We start from the raw sequence: 21,158 nt of genomic DNA, 5'->3' as shown, positions 1-21,158 counted from the left end.
AGAGCGCCTCTCTTGCAGAGTCTGCCACTTGAGTTTGCTAAACATCTCCGTAACGCTATCACGCTTACCAAATAACCCTGTGACGAAACCCGCCGCTCTTCTTTGGATCTTCTCTATCTCCTCTGTCAACCCGGCCTGGTACGGATCCCACACTCATGAGCAATACTCAAGTATGGGCCGAAAGAGTGTTTTGTAAGCCAACTCCTTTGTTGATGGACTACATTTTCTAAGGACTCTCCCAATGAAAACCTGTCACCCGCCTTACCAACAATTAATTTTATATGATCATTCCACTTCAAATAGTTCCGTACGCATACTCCCAGATATTTTACAGAAGTAACTGCTACCAGTGTTTGTTACGCTACCATATGATCATACAAATGGCTCTGAGCACTATGGGACTTAACATCTGTGGTCATCAGTCCCCTAGAACTTAGAACTACTTAAACCTCACTAACCTAAGGACATCACACACATCCATGCCCGAGCCACGATTCGAACCTGCGACCGTAGCGGTCACGCGGTTCCAGACTGAAGCGCCTAGAACCGCACGGCCACACCGGCCGGTATGATCACACAGTAAAGGATCCTTCTTTCTATGTATTCGTAATACATTACATTTGTCTATGTTAAGGGTCAGTTGCGACTCCCTGCACCAAGTGCCTATCCCCTGCAGATCTTCCTGCATTTCGCTACAATTTTCTAATGCTGCACCTTCTCTGTATACTACAGCATCATCCGCGAAAAGCCGCATGGAACTTCCGACACTATCTACTAGGTCATTTATATATATTGTGTGGAAAAAGTCAGAATAAGAAGTGGAACAGTTTTCACTGTCCTGAATGGCATATGAACACGGCACAGGTGGTCGCTCTCTAGGCTTTGTGACCACTCCCATCCATTTAAAAAGCCTCCCAAACGTAGGTAGCGGAGGTAATGTTTGACGTCAATCCAGGTCACTTCTTTATCCGCCTAATCACAAAAATGAGAGCGCGTGGAGTTGTATGTGCATGGCATGAAGCTGTAAATTCGTCTGCGTAGAGGTGAAAGTGTAGAAATCGTAATTGTCCACTGATTTCTTTTATATTCCAAAAAGGTAAAGCTGGCATTAAACCGAAATTAGTTTGAGACGCAATGTACTTGCCTCTCTCCGACTTTTTAACTTATAGCCAGTCGCTTACAGTGATAACTGCATGGTGAAAAATGTAATGTTACTGCAGTGACTATAAAATTGAGTCATAGCTACAAAGATCTTGCCCACTTATCGATACGACATCGCATCTCCTCCTGCATAGACGCATGCACTGATGCGGGCGGAAGAGTGTCATAAAGCTGACCTACAACTATTTTGACTGGTGCTTGATATCCTATATACTGCCAAAAGGACAAAGTTGACGTCCTAAATGGTCCCACACGTATCTGGCTACGGTATCGGAATGTTGCTGGCGACAGGAGTACCGCAAAACCACGCAGAAAGTTCGTAGAGATACACGCTACATGTGAACGAGCACTGTCCTGTTGGTAAATGGCAAACCGGTTACCGTCGCATGACGAGTAACACATGAGGACTAAGGACGGCCGTGACGTACCGTTGTGCCATCAGAGATCCCTCAGTCGCTACTAGCCGTGCTCCCAAGTCGTATCCAATGGCTCCCCACATTACGACGCCCGAAGTAATAGCGCTGTGCCTCTCCAAAATATTGGAAGAATGGGACCTCGAGCCACATCGTTGTTATACTTGCCGAATATGGTCATCCGTTGTAGCGCAGAACCGCAATCCAATCATTTGACAGAATGGAGAGCCATACATCAGCGGTCCATGTTTCTGGTCCACGACACTACTTCAAACGCAGCCGGCTGTGTTGTGGTATTAACGGCACTTTACACATCGGAAGATAATTCCTTAGTCCATCTGTAGTTTGTCCCCGTCCGGTCGTGTGGCATGAGACAGAATATTTCAGAGACTCCAATACTTGTTCTCTGGACGCCAGTACTTCTTTCCCAAAGGCAAGTGCGGCTGTGGAAGGGTTACAGTGTGCTTAGTGCACAATATCGCAATCCTCCCTTCTGGTAGTCAGACGTAGTCGATGGGAAATTTGACAACTAGTATCCTTGCCCTTACATTCCCATTCAGTCCACGGTCATCTCCACACAGCTGGGTCTTGCACAGTTACATCAGCTGGCCGAGCTCTGTCAGGTCATAACGCTGCCTCACTTGAGAACAACGCTTCTCTGGGTCCTTCACAGTGTTCTCTGAACATCTGACACAGTCCATGTCCCTTATATACATCCTACCAACACCGATAATAACACTAAACATGAACAGCAGCTATTCAGTCTGAAGGCTGTTAGACCCGATATAGAAAATGGCAACAATAATCATTTAGCTACCTGTCAATGGAGTCGAGGGTATCATGTTAGAGTGACATGTGGTTATGTCTTCTTGGCGCATCTCCTTTTTTCAGGCAGTTTATTAATGTCGACTGTGAAAGGGTTTAATGACAATGCAATTTATGAAGGTGACGAAAAACTTCATGAATCGCGATACTGGGTATCAACTCTTTAGAGCCCGAGCTCCCGCACTGGGGTTGCTGCAGACGAGACGAGGGCGGCAGCAGCAGATCTCTACAAAAAATTGTCAACACTGAGAGCAAACCCCCGTCAAAGCACAAAGACGAAGATAGTACTATCCAATCAGATATCTAACAAGAAAACGATCACAAATGGACGCCAAAGTGCGACTTACGCTGTGGAATTCACCAGTCACACTGAACATCTCCACTACGTACCTAGGAGTACACCTCGACGTGTACATAAACTGGCGATCTCACTTGACGTACCTCCTATAAAAAACCAGAAAACATCAGAATCTGATAACAATAGTACGCGCAGAGGTGCAACAATGGGACAATAGTAATCACGTATAAAATCTTTGACCTGTTATACAGAATGCTTCAGCTCCACTACTAGAACTAGCAAAACCAATAACCGACTGACAGTACCCGGTAGAAAGACGCTCTAATATATGTACATAGATTGAAGTGGCAAGTGAACGCGAGGCCCTCCTTACTAGGCAGGTGCGTTAGTCACCTTTCGGTTTCTTTACGTCAATGGTTTATTTTTTTATTCTTTAAGCAACATTTATACCACCGAGAATAGCAGGAAAACGGTGTCGCAAGAAGGAGGGCGTAACAAAACGTCAGAATGATTGAGAGTATAGATGTATAGTTTTTCCGAGAAGAATATTCCGATGACCAGAGAACATATCGGTTCTAAGAGGAAGAGGCGGGAATCAACTCGTCGTGATAGGAACACCCCAGCTCTGGGTTGGGTTAAGGAAGACACTACAAAGGAAATTGTCTGACGCGTAAGACAGAGGTAACACATCGGGCGCCGGAGGAAGGGCGATGTCTCTGATCGGCTTCTGAACCACTCTACATCGGAGACATTCAGAACGGACATGGCCTTCCCCAGCGCAACCCAAGAGGTGCGCGGTTGGCCATCGCACATGGCGACCGCCCAATAGCCGGCATAACCAAGCAGGAAGGCACGTGTTTCCATAGTTCAATTTTCATCTGATGGACACCATTGAGGACACTGTACGTTTCGAATGTCTTCCACATTTGAGCAACGTGACTGACGACGTTTACGTAAAGTTTATATGTGGTCACCACGACGTCCGACGGCACCTCAAGTGGAAATTGGAAAACACAACGTTCGTAGGCCAAAACCACCGCGATCAACTACGACAGTCTCTGATATGTCCGTCGGAGTATCGGAACTTGAGAGCGTCAGCGTTCCGCCGCACAACGTCGGCACACACAGCTCGTCTTTCAACAGCTTTATGTACAGAGTAGTAATCACGATCGAAAACTTAATTCCGAGAATATCCTGTGGGGGGGGGGGGGAGAAGCGTTCTGCTTCCTACGCCTTCGGTGGTTCATGATCCAAAGGAAATATTAATTTAATTGTGGCTTGGCGCTAAGAAAACGCCATGATGGTCGATGAAGTCGGACTCTGAGACAAACCGCTACGTGGAAGTAAATAAACGCGCGCGCGCTCGCTCGCTCGCAAGCAACACGCGAGACTCAAAGAAGGCACACGTCAGTCACCACTGCCAAAGGCAGGCTGAGCCACTTAGCCACCTTGGCACAGCGGTTCACACAACTGCACGCATTACCCTGGACGCCTTCCTCTTCGATCCAAATTCACACTGCCGCCCCAGTCTACTTTTAACTCCACCTTACACACAAGCAGAGCTGCCGAGGCTTTTCATGTTCTGCTAACACACCTGCCTAGTAAGCAGGAGACTCTGGTTTGATTCCCGGCCTTGGTACAAATTTTCTCGCGCCGCTTCAGTCTGCATACATTAAATCATATTTGCGTAAGACCAGTCAAGTCACTGAAATTGTATCATTTTATTTGTATTAGAAAGACGTTTACTCAGAAGTGTCCACGAATTAGCTGTAGTAACTACCTGTGACGACATATAGCGAATAGCAAACATAGAGCCAATACAGACAAGAATGACAAAGTTACGAGACAATTACGACCAGATATGGAAGACTTACTGACAAAAAGACCACAAGCCAAAAGACGACAAAAATTTAAATAAGTCTTCCGTCGAGTAGCTCCCACCTCCAGAATCTTCCCAGACATCGTCCCTACCACGGAGCCAATCACTAACAACGTCGCCCTCATCGGCACCTTGACACTAGAAATTAGCCAATACAGAACAGAATTCACACACGAATGGTCGTCCGCACGCACACGCGCACACGCACACGCACACGCACACGCACACAATAGCTCACCACCGCCTATACTACAGTAGATCATATCTCCAACAAACTGGCCAACTGCCAGCACCTAAACAAAACAGCTAGACACACACACACACACACACACACACACACACACACAGTCCAACAGGAATGTCTATACATCCCTATAAGTTGTATATTTGATATTCTGATAATTTGTATTCTAATGTAATCCTCTATTATTAAAAGCTGATTTCTCCCAAATCATTTAAATTGCCATTACTTGTACCAAAAAATTATGTTCCGCCACACTTGCTTTTATGTTCTTATGAAATCATTTCTGTCATCCTACGTAAGTACCCCTAAGCTTTTACAAATTAATATGTTTCTGATTATGTTTTATGTTGAAACCATTAAAAAATATTAACATTCTTTGTACATAGTTCAAAGCTTAAATAAGCGCAAAATTATAAAATAAGAAACAAAGACAAATGCACTTTTAAACGTAGCAAACAAACCGAATATAACAGTAAAGAAAATAAATGTATTAAAATGTCTAGTTGGAAAGGAAAGGAAACAGCAAGTCTTCAAACAGCCCGCCCTCCTTCCGAGGTGGGAATAGGAAGTGAAAATAAATAAATAAAATAAAGACTCGACGAGCAGTCTCAGATAGCACCTGATTAAAATAATGAGTCACGTTGTCGAAATATTGAGCATGAACGACGTTGATATCCCTCAGAATTCCTAACACCTCAAGATGTCAACAGATCACTGGGAAGGTCTGAAGAATTCTGTTCACTTCTGCTGGAACATCTATGGAAAAAGAAATATGTCTGCAGGTTAACTTTCACGATAACTCCAAATTTTCTTCATTTAGATCCATACAGATTATTTTCGTAACCGGTAATGTGAGGGAGTAATTTTCTTGTTTGATAGTATCGTACAGTAAAGTGTAAAATCACTATTCATTTGATTTCATGAAACAGTTTGCTCGTGGAACAAATACCAAGAAATTTACTTACTTAATGAAATTTTCGGTTGAAGTACTCATACAACTTCTTTATTCAAATGGTTCAAATAGCTCTGAGCACTATGGGACTTAACATCTATGGTCATCAGTCCCCTAGAACTTAGAACTACTTAAACCTAACTAACCTAAGGACATCTCACAACATCCAGTCATCACGAGGCAGCAACTTCTTTATTAAATTCTATTTCCGATTTGGACAGGGGACTGTATTAATCTAACTACGAGTATTTCTCGTAACAAAAGCTTTGTGTGTGACCTTACGTTCACAATCAGCATTTTTTTATGTACTGATTATTGCGTGTTTCCGGGAGGAATAAATAACTGCGATTCCGATTGCCCAAATAAACAATTAGTAAGGCGCTCACATTCAAAATTTGGTAATAATCGGCAGGCGTCTTACAGAGCTGTGAGGATGACGACGCTACTCACTCACGAAACATCCGAACTAGTCAGGCAGCAAACGGCTCCCATTCTTCAATGGAGGTAGAACTCTGTGGCCCATTTCCCCGCTGCGCATATGAATATTCATCAGAAGAGAGCACGCCCACTAACTCAGATTAACGACAGCGCCGCCGAAGCACTGCAGAGCGGGCCGTTCCCTGCACTCGCTGCTCGTACCGCTGACGTCGGTACAAGTGCCGCGTGCTCCCATATGCCAACCGGATAAAATGTAACACGCAGACCTCAGAAGGCCCGCGACGAAAATTCAAGTAGACGCACACAAATACCCCGCATTTCCTGGATTCCAAACCTCTGCCAGTCCATCGCTTCCCCTTCATCTCCAGTGCTTGCAATTCTGCCGCAATAGCGCCAACGCATTCCACCGGTAGTCATCCCCACAAACTTTCTCCATTCCCTCCTAACACAACTTTCACTGCCGCACTCTGCCTCAGCATCAAATGCTTCTTGACACATATCCGTCAATATTTAAGAGAACACTCCTTTTCCCGCACACTTGAGAGTTCTTCTTTCTCACTTATTTCTTTCCCTCCCCAACAGTTTGACGTCATCTTCCATTCGCACAATTACTTTCCTCTTCCAAACAAACCTTTACATGAAATCTACATCACTATTCTTCTATCACCAAATCGTTACTTACTACACGTGTCACTCTCGAAATAACTTTACCATTCTCACTAAAAGGTCTTCCTAATAAAAATAAGCTATCAGCAACACTTACATGATTTTTTGCCCTTATTTGACCATTGATGAACTTAGTTCCATCAGCAAGGCAGGAAAAGGAATTTTGTTGCGGACTCTCTTCCACGAAAGCTCTACTGTTAGAACAAAATCTGTGCCACCAAGCCGGCCGAAGTGGCCGTGCGGTTAAAGGCGCTGCAGTCTGGAACCGCAAGACCGCTACGGTCGCAGGTTCGAATCCTGCCTCGGGCATGGATGTTTGTGATGTCCTTAGGTTAGTTAGGTTTAACTAGTTCTAAGTTCTAGGGGACTAATGACTTCAGCAGTTGAGTCCCATAGTGCTCAGAGCCATTTGAACCATTTTGTGCCACCAGACGTTTTGTGTTCATTTAGTTCTTAATAGTCCATCGTCATTACAAGCAAAATACAATACGTGCTACATGCATCAAGCATCAAAATGTGGTCACAACTCTGCTGACGGAAATTGACGATTGGATTATGACAGTCTACATGTGACTGCAGCAGTCCCAGTCCACTTCAGTGCTCGGTGAGTTCGATTGCAGATGATTTGTTCTCTTTAGTCGTAACATCTTACCACGAGTTTTGAATGTAGCCAAAACTGCGGACGGTGATAGACTCAAAATTCGTATTTGGCCATCAGGCTTAATGCTTTGCTCCAGCGATTCGTTCTCCAACTATTTACCGTCGATGGAAGTCACCGAGCGAAGAGGCTAACGCACTGAACTTGCATTAAGGAAAACGACGATTCAAATAGGATTGAAACACCTGAATGGAGTGACATCTCTACTGAGTGGAACTTCTACGGATCCTGGGGCTCTAGCTGGGATAAGCGGCTTTTCACAAGTCTACACACGTTGAGAAGTCCAGTTGTGTAGCGCAGCGCGCTGTAGTGTGCGTCAACTCTTGAGACGGAGGGAGAATGAGTGGATGTAGTTGCATGTCATTTGCCCGCGCTTCCGCTGCAACGGTTTTGTGTTCGGTGTCCATCCACAAAGATCTTTTTTCGTAATATCTCACAAGGGGAACTAACGCCATGATTCGGCATAAGATGCATGGCCTCTGAGATAGATTTGTAGGTCCTCATTAGCGAATATTTCACAAATTGCAAGGGACATTTAGCAGACTTCGTGTTGTTTCCAAGGAAAACCACGAATAGGTGGTCTCATTTCGTCCCCCAATAAACTTCTTTACAAGATTGCCAGTAAGTACGATGTACATTAAATTACTTTTCAATTCCTTCTTCATTGTAATTTCTGTGTGTACGTCACACAAGTGAAAAGTATCTTAAGTTCTCGTCAACTGGAATCTTTTTAAAGCCTTTGCAGTAGTCTCGTCAGTCTTAATTGCTGAATTCTTCGTCATTTAGAATCGAATTTTAAAATTCATCTGTCAACATGGCGGCAGTGGTGCGCTCTTGTCTTCCCGAAGATTTTTTACTGATGGCTGGCCAGAGTGGCCGAGCGGTTCTAAGCGCTTCAGTCTGGAACCGCGCGACCGCTACGGTCGCAGGCTCGAATCCTGCCTCGGGCATAGATGTGTGTGATGTCCTTAGGTTAGTTTAGTTTAAATAGTTCTAAGTTCTAGGGCACTGATGACCTCAGCTCTTAAGTCCCATAGTGCTCAGAGCCATTTGAACCATTTTTTTTTTTTTTTTTTACTGATGAGTAAACATTTGGACGAACATTTGGTGTTAACGTATCTATCCTTCGGTTCCATCCATCAGGCACGTATTTGGTGCAATGGGACATTCCACTGCAATTCCACACATGTCTTGGTATACGCTCCTTATCAAGCCACTGGTCCAGAAACAGTCGTATAAGGCCTGAAGCTTTTGCGTTCCAGACGTGCTCTTCTCAACAGACAGCTAACCATCATCCAAAATTTATAGGGAAAGATATGCTAGAGCAAACACATTCTTATGTGACAGTGTATTTATTCTTTTGCCCTACAGGAGGGAACAAGGACACAACACTGAAATTGTTTCCACAAACATTGATTAAAATGGAAATTGCGACCAAATATCGGTGTTTCAGGAAACAAAGTTCTCACTGATTGGACGGCAGCAGTGTCGATGTCCGTCATGAGACAAGCTGGGTCCCTTACAGGTTCGTTGGTTTTAGTAATTACGTAAAGAGATCATACGTTTCTCGCTTTTTGTTCGGTATCAAAACACAGACAACTGGAACAGTATTTGTGTCTTCTCAAGAACGAAATATAAACAACCTTCCAAACTAGTTTTCGAAGAAAAATCCACAAAGAATGATTCACAGCTTGATGAACACGACTTTCCATTTTCGCTTATCAGACGACATTATTCTCTTATTTGGGTCCCTGTTCTTATCTGAAAACAAATACTGCCATCATTCAACACTAAATTAATCGGTCGTACCTTGCGTACATTTTACTCCTAATGTGATGCAGTTACTGTTTCACAGTTACATTTGATAGTAACGATATTACTTAGTCGTTGTCTCGAATGAAGCCGTGCTTCATCAACGGAAAGTGATGAAATTGTAGTATGTCTTTCTTTCACGTACGTTTTCTCACTTCATTTGCTGCTTCACATGGAGTACAAATATGGTTACCTTCTCCTAAAACTGTATTACTTTTAATAGTATTCCTTTGCATTTATTCTTTATAATGTTTAAACAACGCCAGTAAATTACATCTTCTTTGGTGTACAGTACACATTATACTCATGTCCGTCGTAAACGGATCAAGACTTCCATTTGGTTCTCTCGGTGAACATCTCCACAGCACCTAAAACACGGAACATTGTTTGCCAGTCAGAGATCAATATCACTACTCAACTCTGGGAGAAAGCCACGCACCACACCCGTCTGTCTATGAACTGGCGTGCGAACAGATTGCTAGTGCAAGAAGTGACCTTTCTCAGAAGTACGTGACAGATAGCGATTGTAAAGGCGGTGCACCGCACTTCTGGAACACCCTCTTCCGAGGTCCAATACCTGACGCTTACTTGGGCTCCGTAGAAACGTCAACACATTCCATCTGCCTACAAGTGACACTCCGTGTAAGTGTCACAAATTCTTTCAAATCTCTGTTCAGCCATTGTGATTTAAGTTTTCCATGATTTCTCTAAATCGCTCCAGGAAAATGGCGGGATGGTTCCTTTGAAAAGGGCATGGCCGATTTCTTTCCCCATCCTTTCGTAATCCTAGCTTGTGCTCCATCTGTAATTAATATGCTGTCCAATAATATCTCCTTTTTTTTTGTCGTGAGTCACAGATATCTGTAATGTTCCACTGATTTATACGGAGTAGACTACCAATGCTGCAGATATAAGTTTCCTTCACTGCAATAACAATTAAAAGTCTCGGTACAGGAACAAGTCACTTTACTGCTCCGCGGAAGTGCAATGTTCAGTGACGAAACTGTTGTCAATATTTTCAAACCTTCTGTGCGTGATCTAAGTGGGATTCCTGTTTTCTCAAAGTATTTTGTTTTTGTGTCATTTTTACTTGGTGGACAGCAGCTGTTTGTAAACACAGTTTTTGACGGCGACAGGCTCACATCTTCTGTTACCTGCTGATTAATCGATGCGGAAGCGTGTCTGCCACCACCAAATAAAAGAGCATCCACGCTAAAACAAACAGCCAGCGCATAACGTATTCGTGCAGTGTTTGTGCTCCAATCCATTCTTTTAGAGCAAATAATCTGAATAGCTGACAGACGGAAAAACATTTCAAACTGTGTGGGATTTCATGTTTACACAATAAAATGCAATGTAATGAATAAGCAACGTATTCCTCAACATTTACCGCAGTATGAAAAATACGGAATAGGGACTCAGCCATACCAGCGATGCTAACAACAAACACACCCGATAACACCGGGTGACATCTCTGAATAAAAAGCACGTACACACCGCATAATTTCGTATGTTATTATAGTAAAAGTGTATCATTCTTATTGTCTCACACAAGGCTACTGCTTGCATATGAAGTTTACCAGTGTCGTTTGATAAGGCTCTATATTTTTTTTTCACGACCATTAACATATCGCAGATAGGAAGACGCCCTTTTAGGCGTTCTAAATTTGATATTCATCTTGACGTGTGCCGAGTTTCTAACAGTTCCCACAAATAACAGAGCCTTACTGAACCATAAAAGTGGCATCTACACGAGACAAGCAACATGCTGCATTTCAGTTCTTGATTGTAGATACAGAAACAGTGGCAAAAATTCATTCGCTTTTGTGTGCAATGTATGGTGATGAGCATTCGATAGTACTGTTGGGCAATGGGTAAAGAGAGTTAAAGTTTCAGGAAGTGCAGAAACTTAGCTACATGGTCGCCCACGTTCGGGACGTCCCGCCACAGCCACTGCTCCCACATCGTGACGTCATTAGTCGTGCAGACCGGCCCATCATAACTCGACAGTTGATTCTACAACTGTCGGTGAGCATTAGAAGCGTGTATGCAGTTACTGACACTCTTGGATTTTCAGAGGTGTGCTCGAGGTGGGTACCATGAATGCCAACAACAGACCATAAGATTCAAAGAAAAACAGGCCCATTTGAACTGTTGGGCCAGTTCGAGGCAAATGGAGACGTCTTTCTGTCAAGGGTAATTGAAGGTGACGGAATCTGGAAACAAAATTTTGAGCCAGACAAAAAAGGCAGCCTGTATATTGGGACCACACGCAATAACAAAAAAGGAGAAATTGAGTGTAGTTTCCTCTCCCGGCAAAGTAGCTATAGCGGTACTGCCATTCTCGTGGATGAGTAGCCAAACGTATCAGTAACTAATCCAGAGGCAGATTCTATGAACAAAGAATCGATTACAATAGCAAGAAGGACAGCAAATATTTTCTTATTGTACACATGCAATGTAGTATAAAGAGCGATCAAGAAGTTTCCGTTCGAAGGCCGTACAGCCCAGAATGGGTATGCCTTCGGGAAAAATCGTCATAAGCACTGAGGCAATCATCATCCAGTCTTTGCAGCATGTTGAAGATACCAGTTTGGTAAAGCACCATGTCCTGGTGCACAAAGCAGTTCGTGACTGGCTGCTGCACATTCTCGTCCAACAGGAATCATCAAGCCTTCAAGGCCTTTTCTAAAGGACCTAAGGAGTGATTGTCGCATGGGGAGAGATCTGGACTATACCGAGGGTGCAGGGGTGTCTCCGACTTTAGTTGGCGTAACTTTCGCGTTACGATATTTTCGGTATTTGGAACCCTTGTCGCAGCTACCCTTGACGTTTCGCATCAACTGCACGGTGTAATCTCCCCAGCGTTGCGCAGTACCGTTTGCCAGTGATGGGGTCACGTGATTCCTTGAAATCAATAACCATTGGGCCCCGGTAATCGAAGAAAAGGGTGAGCATCATCTCTCCAGCACATGGTTGGTTCTTGAACTTCTTGGGACGAGGGGACGATGGATGACAGACATGCTCGCCATCCATGTTCTTCATTCTCGTATGAATGACTACCAGTGTTTGTCCTTCGGCAACCAAGGAAAGAATAGCAGAATGTCGGTCCAGCTCGCACGCATATGGTAATAACGTCGCCCCAGTTCACTATACCGCATTTACCGCACACACATCGGAAAAACACGAAAGCCACACTAATCTCTTGGTTACGTGTCGGTGTTTATATACCCGCTTCGGAGCCGCGCTACGTTGCATAAAAGGCAAGCAACGCTCTCGAACCGGAACTTTTTTATCACCCCTTACAGTATACCTGATTAAAATTGTAAGTGGTTTCAGTGTATACAGGATGCGAATTTAGTATATGTAGATGTCACATATGGCAGCAACAGCGGCTCTAATCGAGCTCGGTATCGAGTTGAAGTGAGCTTGGATAATGGATTTGGGTACGTCATTTCATTTTCCGATAGGCTAAAGCTCTGGAGCACGGCTGACAAGTGCGACAGTTTATCAGCCTATGTATGAAGGTAGAATAGCACAGTACGAGAATGATGATCTTTCGCGGAGACCTCGAAGATAGGAAAAAGCCACTTATGTTAACACGTCTGAAATTTAACGGCTGCTGTCCAAATAACCAACTATGCAAATCTGAGGTGCTGGTTCTAGGTACGCAACAGCACCCTTTACCGTCGTACCAGGTGCTAGACGGGTCTGGCGATGACGAATACAGTCTGGCAACGTTCGTTGCCCTCGGAGCCCCCACAAACACATACGTCCATCTCGATGCTGTACGTAAAAATCTGACAGGACGACGTGATGCCTTTGTTGTGCCCATTGTTGTCGTTGTATGCATCACTGTCGTTGCGCCTCGTTCTGCTACCACGTCAAGGGAAGCCGTACTATGGTCGCCTTGCTTCAGCCGTTTTCACTCTGCCTGTGTGAATACTTGCCTTACTGTAGACGTAGAGGAGCTCATTTACTGACTGTTCTCTAGGGAGCCAGTTGCTCGACGCCGCTAAGCCCCTGCATGGCGTTGTGCATGGCCCTCCCGAACGCATCGATTCCATATTTCCATCACAGTCGTGGAATCCCGACCAAAGCGAGTAGCAATATCGCGGAACTGTAAATCGCAGTCTCGATACGCTACAGTCCTACCAGAAAACACGTGCTGGTAGGCGTACTTTCTTACTTGAAGACTTCCGTAGTTGCTTATCCAACCATATAGCAATTTGACGTTTATCGCATGACGTCTTTGTGATGGTGAAATTCTAATGACACCAGACCACACGACACAATATTTTGCTGAAACTCTACTGGTGGCATGAAACCCCAATGACAGAAGCATATAGGTGAAGGCCCCATGCCTGTACTTCTCAGAAAATCATAAAAAGTTTGAAAAAGCCTATTCAGAAGTGCTGGACCAGCATAGTACCAGTGGCGGATTGCTCCACACATGGCTGACGATATCGCTGCTGCTATGATGAGTACGCAGATATAATTAAAAACTATAACAGACTGCGTCAGCTGGGTCATGGAAGCTGAAAGTTCTGTAAGTGGTACCCTCCATCACTATTGTTCCAGAAACAATTGATGAACAGGGTCCAATCACACTGTTGTCACCACCGCCTATATTCGATGTTAACATGCGGAGTGGCCGCATGTTTTGAAGCGCCACGTCACGAATTGCGCGGCATCTTCCGCGGGAGGTTCAAGTCCTCCCTCGGGCTTGGGTGTGTGTCTCATTCATAGCATAAGTTAGTTTGAGTAGTGTGTAAATCTAGGGACCCTTGACCTCAGCAATTTGGTCCCTTAGAATTCACACACATTTGAACATTTAACACGCAAAAACCACTCAGAGACAGAAGGTGGCAGCACTAGCATCGGAGCCTATACAAATCATGTCTTGGGGGGAGGGGGGGGGGGGGGGGGACGCGGAAAACGATGCAGTAGTTGTCGTAATGCGGAAACGGAGAAATTCATCTGACGTTCAAAGGGGCATGATACTCATATTTGGCTTTTGGGCCAAGGGTGGAAGGATTTTCGAAACGGCTAAGTTCCTAAACTGTTGGCGTGCAGCCATGGTTAAAAAATGAAATTATTGTGTGGCATAGATGGCAGATAGGCCCCATCCGGGGAAGTTCGACCGCCGAGTTGCAACTCTTATTTCAGGTGACGCCACGCTGGGTGACTTGCGCGTCGGTGATTGTGATAAAGACAATGCAACACCCAGTCCACAAGCGGAGAAAATCTCCGACACTGCCGGGAATCGAAACCGGGCCCGCCGCTTAGCAGGCAAACACGTTACCACTCAGCTAAGCAGACTGACGCCGTAATCAAACTCACTGTGCGTAGTAAAATGACCCTATCCGGTACCGATGCCGAGGAAACTGTGGTGCACCATGGGCCATAGGTGGCAGAGGTGACGGTGCCGCGTATGAGTCTCGCAGCAGTTTCCTTGTTCATACACCCACACTGATTGATGTTTATTGGCGACGAAGGCTAGAATTTGGACGCTAATATCGCAAATGGACACCCACTGAGTGACGACAGGTGGCCAGATGAATCACGTTTTATGCTTCATTGGACAGATGGCCATTACAGTGTTAGGTGTGAAAAGAAAACACGCTTCAACAATGATCGGAAGGTCCAGGCCGGAGAAGGGAACGTTATGGACTGGGGAATTGTTTTCACGGCATTCCCTGAGCAATCTCGTCATTCTGGAAGACACAATGGATCAACACAAGTAGTCATGTCATTTTGGTATTTGTATGTCACTGTCAGAGAGACAGCAAGTTGCGTTACTGTTACACAATCTTGGTCTTGTGGCACAGTCTCTGTCACTGCGCTGTCTGATACTTTCTTAGTTTAAGTGTGACAGCTGATCGACGTATTTGGTGGACTTGTGATTGTGAACTTGTGATTGTATCTGTTGGATGAAGAAAGGACAGCAAGTATGAATATGATGGAGGCAATAAAGGTTGAAAAAAATGTGAATTTCAATATTATGATTTTATTTTTATTTATTTATTTATTTATCTTTTGAAGAGAAGACTGCAGCACTGCACAGTTCGCAGCTATGAATGATTATTGCCAGCTCATTAACTTGCTCAGAGCTGACAGAAAGACCACATCACTTTCCTGAACCATGGATTAACATATTCATTGATTAAGCTGTTTGATTTTTACAGAAATTCTCTGTTAACATTATACCCCGTTGAAATCATTGTTCAGACCAGCGTTATATGAGAAAATCACTCTAAGTTTTACTCTATCTTTTTGAAAAATCGTTGTGTTGGAATGTCATTTCATAGGAATAGTTACTCTCCTCACCCCACTGTTTATCATTACGCATTGTCACATGCAACAGTTTGAGTATGTATTGACGAACAGAAATCTAACTTAGCCGCTACCTGCTTGCCGTTAGGTGTTGCGCTTTCAAGAAATCTGAAACAATGTTGTCAAGAGGCGAGATAAGTGGAAATTTTGATTAGGGCCAGAAATTCTTTTTACTTCGATTGCGCATATAACATAAAATGAAGTTGTATTCACATCAGTTACAGTTCAGTTCGTATTACATTTTGTTTAGTCAGAGGGAGCTGACGTTGGACTACATTTCAGACAGAAACGAATATAGTGGGGAGGTTATAAAGTGTGCATCTATCCTCGCGGATCATGTCCGCCTATAAACGCGGTTTGTTTTTCCTCGGCTTGGGGGCCTCTACCAGCAGGACAATGCAGTATGTTACACAGTTAGCAGTGTACGCGCGTGGTTCGAAAAGTACCAGAATAAGTTTAATGGCCCCAGATTTAACATAGTCGGGAATCTGTGGGGCCACCTCGATCGGACTGTTTGCGACACGGGTTCTCAGTTGAGAAATCTAGCGCTGCTGGCCACGACGCTGGAGTCGGCATGGTTCCACGTCCCCGTAGGTATCTTCCAAAACCTTTAAGATCACTAACCGCTTCAGTTGTAAGTAGTTTTGATGTTAGTATTGCTACATAACCACAATCGATTTCTGGCGGCCGGCCGGTGTGGCCCAGCGGTTCTAGGCGCTTCAGTCCGGAACCGCGTGACCGCTACGGTCGCAGGTTCGAATCCTGTCTCGGGCACGGATGTGTGTGATGTCCTTAGGTTTAAGTAGTTCTACGTTCTAGGGGACTGATGACCACAGATGTTAAGTCCCATAGTGCTCAGAGCAATTTTGTTATAATAATAGCGAGGATTCACTGTCCAACTATGAACATGATGTTGATACGGTCGCATTAGTCAGACTAAGAACTCGGGTGTTGCACCAGATAGCCACAAAATAACCTATGAAGTGAGCGGTAAATTAAAGGAAAAAGGGAAAGTAATACACAGAGAACATCACCGAACAGCATAAGGTAACCTTCAACGCGGGGCACGTGGCTGCCGCACACCGTGGACTCTAGGCTGCTTGCAGGTCACAGCCGCACGTGAAGCCGAGACACGGAACGACGCGGTGGTGGAAGACAGCCGCGAACGAAAACTAGCAATTGACACACTACATGTGAAAGTGAAAACATCTAGTGACAAACAGCGTAAGAGCGAACGGGCAATTGGTTGGTTGGTTGGTTTGGAGGAGGGGACCAAACACCAAAGTCATCGGTCCCATCGGATTACGGAAGTATGGCGAGGGAATTCGGCCTTGCCGTTTCGAAGGAAACATTCCAGCAGTTGCCTGAAGCTATTTAGGGAAATCAAGGAAAACTTAAATGTCGATGGCTGGACACAGGTTTGAACCGCCGTACTCGCGAATGCGTGTCCAGTGTGCTGACCATTGTGACTGCCTATCCAGAACGTTAACAAATGGTGAATACATAATGTACAACTGAATTGAAGATGGTTAACTGTATATCGTCAAAATATAAAAATAAGGTGAAAATTATGTACCTGGGGGTAAACAGTAAGAGCGCCAAATTCTTGAAAACGATACAAAAGTTAAAACTGTCTTAAAAAATGTGAAAAGTCAGAAACGAGCCAATAGTCGTAAGTCGAATAAAAATGAACATAGCGACATAAATTATCCAAAAAAGAAAATAGTATTAATTAAAGACTGAAATAAAAGAAAAAAACAATTCGTTTGAAAGGAAAGTCTGACGAAATATTGGTGACGTCTGAGCGCTATTTCAAAAGGAAATAATCATTTAGGAGATACCTGGTACATGTGCTTCAGCATAGTTTGCCCGTGAAGGGTAGTGCCCAATTTCTATTTCCTCTAATAAATTAAGGATACTGCCTTTATGGTGACGTTAAAGGAAACTCAAATTGGTATTTATGCCACCAAAGGAATGCCCATTAGATTTCAAATGACTAGATAAAGTGAACTTTGAATTGTTAAGGTCTGACCGATGTAGAGGCATTGGCATTCACTGCACTTAATTTTATAAATGCCAGAGCCGAAGTGGCGGTTGTTGGCCCTATCTTCATGGTACCTATGTTGAAGACTAGTTCTGTTTGGTATACAAAATACATGGGCTGCTATCCAAGTCAGTGTCATTAAAAAGTTTGATGAGTTGCTCCCTCAGTGCCTCCTCAGGAAACTGACTCTTTTAATTGACTCACTTTGAAACGTACGGGCGATCTGTGAAAATACACTGAGGTGACAGAAGTTATGGGACACCTCCTAATACCGTGACGGACCTCCTTTTCCCCTGAGTAGTGAAGAAACTCAATGTGGTATGGACTCAACAAGTCGCTGGAAGCCGCCCGCAGAAATATTGAGCCATGCCTCTATAGCCGCCCATAATTTCTGAAGTGTTGCCGGTGCAGGATTTTCTGCATGAACTAACCTCTCAATTATGTTCCATAAACGTGCGATGGGCTTCATATCGGTCGATCTGCGTAGGTCGATCATCAACTCGAATTGTTCACAATGTTCCTCAAACGAATCGCGAACAATAGTGGCCCGCTGAAATGGCGCACTGTCATGCACAAAAATTCCATCGTTGTTTGGGGACATGAAGTCCATGAATGGCTGCTAATGATCTACAAATAGCCTATCAGAACCATTTCCAATCAATGATCAGTTTAGATGGACCAGGGGAACCAGTTCATTCCATGCAAACACAGACTACGCTATCAACGAGTCACCACCAGCTTGCACAGCGCCTTGTTGACAAGTCCATGGCTTTGTGGAGTCTTCTCCACATTCGAACCTTAGCGTCAGCTCTTACCACGTGAAATCGGGACTCATCTGACCAGGACATGGTTCGGTTTCCCAGTCGTCTATGACCCAACTTATGTCGTCAAGAGCCCAGAAGAGGCGCTGCAGGCGATGTCATGCTGTTAGTGATGGCACTAGTGTTGGTCATCTGCTGCCACAGCTCTTTGACGCCAAATTTCGCCGCACTGCCTTAACGTAAGTTCGTAAGTCCCACATTGATTTCTGAGGTTGTTGCCAGCAGTGTTGCTCGCCAGTTACGACTGACAACCGTACGCAAACGCCGCTGCTCTCGATCGTTAAGCGAAGGACGTTGGCCACTGCGTTGTCGGTTGTGAGAGGTAATGTTTGAAATTTGGTATTCTCGTGTCACTCTTGACGCCGTGGACCTCGAATTAATGAATTCCCTAACGAATTTCGGCAAGGAAAGCGTTTCTCAAGAAGAGAAATTTGTTAACATCGAGTATAGATTTAAGTGTCAGGAAGTCGTTTCTGAAAGTATTTGTATGGAGTGTAGCCATGTATGGAAGTGAAACATGGACGATAACTAGTTTGGACAAGAAGAGAATAGAAGATTTCGAAATGTGGTGCTACAGAAGAATGCTGAAGATAAGGTGGGTAGATCACGTAACTAATGAGGAGGTATTGAATAGGATTGGGGAGAAGAGAAGTTTGTGGTACAACTTGACTAGAAGAAGAGATCGGTTGGTAGGACACGTTTTGAGGCATCAAGGGATCACAAATTTAGCATTGGAGGGCAGCGTGGAGGGTAAAAATCGTAGAGGGAGACCAAGAGATGAATACACTAAGCAGATTCAGAAGGATGTAGGTTGCAGTAGGTACTGGGAGATGAAGAAGCTTGCACAGGATAGAGTAGCATGGAGAGCTGCATCAAACCAGTCTCAGGACTGAAGACCACAACAACAACAACGATTTTGGAAATGGAATGTCCCATGCGTCTAGCTCCAACTACCATTTCGCCTTCAAAGTCTTAATTCCCGTCGTGCGGCTATAATAAGTTCGGAAACCTTTTCACAAGAATCACCTGAGTACAAATGACAGCTCTGTCAATACATCGCCCTATTATTCATTGTGTACGCGATACTACCGCAGACTGTATATGTGCATATCCCTATCCCATGACGTTTGCCACTTCACCGCACATTAGTAAAGATAAACTTCTTTGCCAAGATCGCTAATAGTAACCTTTGTTCTCGATAACATGGTTCTGTAATCAAAGTTACCATTTTCAGATCTCGAGAGACAGATTATTGTATAAGTCTTAAAGTAGCAGACACATACAATAACCTGTCTCTCGTGATCTGAAGATGGTAACTTTGATTACCGAAACCGGTTATAGAGAACAAAGGTTACTATTAGCGACCTTGGCGTAGAAGTCTATCTTCACTAATGTATTTAACTCTTTATCTAAAAGGTAATCAGGAGAATCGATTACGTTAACAATCGATCTGATATGGGAACAGCTCTCATGGATCTTAAGTGTGCCATGCAAAGTGAGTGTCCTAGGATTCATAGAAAGAAGAGAGCACTCCGTCTTCAGGCCACAAGTAGCCCATCGGGATCATCCGACCGCCGTGTCATCCTCAGCTGAGGATGCGGATAGGAGGGGCATGTGGTCAGCACATCACTCTCCCGGTCGTTATGATGGTTTTCTTTGACCGGAGCCGCTGCTACTCGGTTGAGTAGCTCCTCAGATGGCATCACGAGGCTGAGGGCAGCCCGAAAAAATGGCAACAGCTCATGGGGGCTCGGATGGTCACCCATCCAAGTTCGGCCACGCCCGACAGCACTTAACTTCGGTGATCTAACGGGAACCAGTGCATCCACCGCGGCAAAGCCGTTGCCCTAGGATTCATAGGCACAAGTGTTAATTAAGTTAACAAATTTGTTTTCTTAATTACCTTTTGATTTCGGCAACTAATTTTCCAATAGGATCGAAAAGATAAACGAGTATATTATTAGAAGATAAAAATTCTTGAGCTATTTGAATGTAATCAATTTCATAAAAGGTAACATACGTACGGCATCTATCCGCCAGGATAAACTTAAATTTATTGTTATTGCTACGTGAAATGATTTGAGCTTTCTTGAGAAATGCTAATCTTAGGGATTGTATGGAATCCTGATCTTCCGCATTCTGTTTTTTAAATTCATAGGTAATAGCCATGTTAAACTAATGAGTGACGTGATTTTTATACAGGTATCGCATGCAGCTTGGTCTGAAGGAGCTTTTGTGTAGAATACAAACGCGGTATCTGCCTTATGATTCAATGCTATCTGGTATATTATGATAGTCCTTTGTTTAATAAGCTCTTTTTATCATTTCGTCGGAAAAGGTAATACTCTTTAAGAAGTCATTAATGCGTGCAATATGTCTGTATGCTTAGTTAAAGTAACAATAATTAAGTTCTTTAACCAATGCAAAATGAGCAACATATAATTGTTTATTTAAAAAGTATATATGTAGTGGCTGTTCTTTCGGATTTTTTAAAAAAAGTCTCTGCAGTGGCTGGGTTCGAACCCAAAAAGGAAGAAGACTGGATCGGCAGGAGCTCGGAGTGCAGAGCCGACAGGGGTCGAATTCCGAAGCCTGGCCGCAGTGTACCCCA

At 44.1% G+C, this 21,158-nt stretch overlaps 1 protein-coding gene and 1 pseudogene across 1 annotated transcript in view; both read right to left on the bottom strand.

The window, feature by feature from the left end:
* LOC124613599 (endothelin-converting enzyme-like 1) overlaps nt 1-21,158 on the bottom strand; it is a 326,983-nt gene that overhangs the window by 136,237 nt on the left and 169,588 nt on the right. The gene's annotated exons all lie outside the window — the stretch shown is intronic.
* LOC124614600 lies at nt 20,278-20,394 on the bottom strand (annotated as a pseudogene).

The sequence above is a fragment of the Schistocerca americana genome, chromosome 4 (assembly GCF_021461395.2).
Source record: "Schistocerca americana isolate TAMUIC-IGC-003095 chromosome 4, iqSchAmer2.1, whole genome shotgun sequence".
In the NCBI taxonomy this organism is placed as follows: Eukaryota; Metazoa; Arthropoda; class Insecta; order Orthoptera; family Acrididae; genus Schistocerca; species Schistocerca americana.
Note: the sequence above shows the minus strand (reverse complement) of the source record. Positions and strands in the feature narration are given on the sequence as shown.